Source organism: Miniopterus schreibersii, assembly GCF_964146895.1.
Source record: "Miniopterus schreibersii genome assembly, chromosome: 3".
Lineage (NCBI taxonomy): Eukaryota > Metazoa > Chordata > Mammalia > Chiroptera > Miniopteridae > Miniopterus > Miniopterus schreibersii.
Window position 1 is genome coordinate 77,509,601 of NC_138103.1, and position 3,637 is coordinate 77,513,237.

Here is a 3,637-nt window from a genome sequence, read left to right on the forward strand (position 1 = left end):
AATGGAAGATGTTTCCAAGGCTGAACTGAACCACCAAAGATATGCCAGGACAGAGTGCAGCTGACCAGTGCAGCACAAAGCAGACCACAGAGGAGCAGAGCTGCAGAAGGGTCTGGCCCCAGAGCTGTTCCACAGCTGTGCTGTATCAGACTGTTTTGCACCGAATAGTTTCCTTCTTCACCGCACCCCAATTGGGGATTCCTGTGGACATTGAATTGGTGCCAAACCACTAGCAGTTGACGATATACATATTATCTGCTCTTGGCTCTTTTGTATGTAGCATAGCTTTCAGCTGGTTTTTATTTCTTTAGCCTCAATTACTTCAGCATTTCCTGTAATGCAGATCTAATGGTGAATTCTGTCAACCATTGCTTATATGGAAATGTTTTTAATTTGCTGTCATTTTCTGAAATTTTTTTTTTTTACCAATTACAGAATTCTAGTTTGATCAGCTTTTTAATTCCAGCACGTTAAACCATATTGTTTTATGGCTTACATTGTTTCTGAGGAAAAGTTAGCAGTTATCCCCGTCTTTCCATAATGTGCTTTTCTCTGGCTGCTTTTAGAATATTTTGAAAAAGTGGTGGGTTTTCAGCAATTTGTTGATGACATGCTATAGTGTGGTTTCTTGTTTTGCTTGAGGCTTATTGAACTTATTCAATGAGAGGCTTTCATCAAATTTGAAAATATTGTAGATTTCTTCAAATATATTTTTTTCTGCCTCCTGTTTTTGGGCACCAGCTGCATGTATGTTACACAGCTTGATGCTGTTTCAGTGTCAGTGAGGCTGATTTTTTTCAACTTTCCCCCTCCCATGCTCAGATTTGAATACTTTCTAATGCTATGAGTTTTTCCACTGGTATTCTCCTGCAGTTTCCAAACTGTTAAGCTCATCCTGTGTGTTTTTCACTTCAAATGTTATATTTTTCACCTCCAGACATTCAATTGAGTTTAATATATCCTGGAGAAAATGCGGTAAATAGAGACATTCCTTATATCTTTTTGCAGCTGCACATTTCTCTATTTTGTGGACGCACCACAGTTTATTCAACTACCTCCATACTGATAGACATGGTTGTTTCCACCCTTTAGTTTTAAAACTGGGCTGTAATGGATAAGCTTGAACATACATGTTCTCATATGTCCTTACTCTTAGGATCTGCTGTCTTAGCAACTTTCCTATATTCCACATGGCAGTGTTAACTGTAGTCCCCAGGCTGTACGTAACACTCCCAAGACCTGTTGCTCTTACAACTGGAAGTTTGTACCTTTCACCCTCTTCCTCCAATCCCCTCGCCCCAGCTCACACCTCTGGTAAATACAGATCTTTTTCTATGAGTTTGAGATTTTTTAAGATTACACGTGTGACACATAGTGTTTGTCTTTGATATTCCTTTTGTGTTTATGACCAGAATTCTGCTGAGGGGACGAGCATTCACCTTATCCAACCTTACCCAACGGTGAGACTCATTACCCACGTGGCCTCCCACGCAGAAGGGCTTGGTTTAATGCTCTGCTGTCAATGTCCTGAAATTGTTAATGAGTTCTGAATAAGCACCCCGCGTTCTCATTTTGTACTGGGCCCGAAAATTATGTAAAATTATATATACAGTTCTGATTATCCAAAACATGTTTTCTTGCTCAATTCTAGAAAACAAAGTAACTCCAGGATTGCTAACTCATAGCTCTGTGCAAAATAAATTTCCTAACTGGGGCACATTATCTGTGTACAGTTCTATTTGTCTTAGCATATATAGTCAAAATACTGTCACCCAGAGGGTGTCCCTCTCTTATCCTGGCGGAACTGACACACCCCTGGGCTAGTGGACAGTTGTCCAGCCTGGCAGGGAGGGACAGAAGTGTGTGTGTGTGTGGGGGGGTGAGTGCTAGGGGCTTGGGCCAGGGGTTATAAGCCCAGGTGTCAGGAGATGGCAGTGCTGGTACCCAGTGGGGATACTGCCTAGACAGGAGCTGGAGCAGTGCTCCAGCAAGTGGCTGATTATGGCATGTGTGTTATACCTGTCAACCGATGATTTGTTGGCACCAACTCTAACAAGAATCCTCAACTTGGGGTACAGCTAAGGAAACTTTATTCAGTGCAAACAGTGACATATAGCACAGCCATGGAATAGCTCCGGGGCCAGGTGGCCCTGGGACCAGGCTCCTCTCTGGCTAGATAGCTCTGCTCCTGTAAGAGACATCCTTGTTTCAGCTCTGGCTGTGGAAAACCCAGTCTCCATTCTTCCGTGGAAAGTGTACTCTCCCACAGAGTGGGCTGGCTTATATGGGCAGAAGTCCTGCCTCTGGTCCCCCCATTGGTTCATTCTCATGCAAATGACACCAAATCCTCAGTTTGGTCCAAAAGGCAGTACCCTGATTGATTAGAATGGAGCCACTCTGATTGGTTAGAGCTGGGCAGCTCTGACTGGCTGGGGAAAGCCTCAATCCTATTAGTGGAAATAGGATTCCAGAGAACCTAAGGGCTGACAGTTCAGGATAGAGGCAGGCAGGTGGTTTAGTGCAGAGGCTTCTCTGTGAAGTGCAGTTTGCATGAGAGTACCCTGTGCAGAAATGGTTGCTAGGCTCTTTTTTAAAATTTGAGCCCAGTTAGCCACCCAGGGATCACAAAGGTTACTTGCACCTCACCTAGTCACTCAGATCATCCGGCTTTAACTGAACCAATGTCACAGAAGGCAGTGGCTTAGCATCATTGCCAAGAAAAAACGAGATGGAAGACAGTGGGAATGGCATGGGCACAGACTCTCCCAGCACCAATGGCAGAACTGCCCCTCTTCACCTTGGAGCATGTGTACACATACCCACCTACATGTGTACATGCAGGAACACCTACACCACTTGGCCATGTAACAAGGTCTCCCGGCCACAACACTAGTGACTATAGTGGATAATTCTCACTTTTTCTTTTAAATGTTTTTGATTTTAGAGGAAGGGAGAGGGAGACACATCGATCAGCTGCTTCTTGCATGCCCCCTAACTGGGGGAATCCAGCCTGCAACCAGGGCATGTGCTCTGAGGGGTAATTGAACTGGTGACCTCCTGGTGCATGGGATGACACTCAACCAACTGAGCCACACTGGCAATTTTCTTTATAGTGTTCCTGTGTGCTCCAGATTGCAAACTCAGTAGGTGGAGGACTGTTCAGAGGACCCCATGAGGATTAAATGGGACTGCCAGTAGAGGGCATGCACAGAGTAAGCAAGCACTCTCAATGTAGGGATTTGGGATTCAACTCTTCCCATGGGGGTTCTGAGCAGGTGACTGCTCAGGAAATGAAGGTGGGCATTGACTCCTGAATCCTGGATGTGGCTGCTGGTGAAAGGCTGTGTGGCTGTCAGGGGGCCCAGGTGCACATGGTCCTATAAAGGAGGACATTGACGGTACAGATCAATCACATGAATCTGGTACCTGGTCTGGACACTCGATTCCCTACATCTGACTGGAAGCCTCAGGCAGAAAACAGTTTACTTCTTGGGCCATTGTATGCCTAACTTGCACCGAGTGTACAACTGAGCCAAAAAGTCTCCTGGAATAATTCTTACCCTTGCTACATGCAGTCCATGGCGGTATTTTCTAACTTATGTAAAAAAGTTGTCACTACTCACTGTGCCGATTCTCT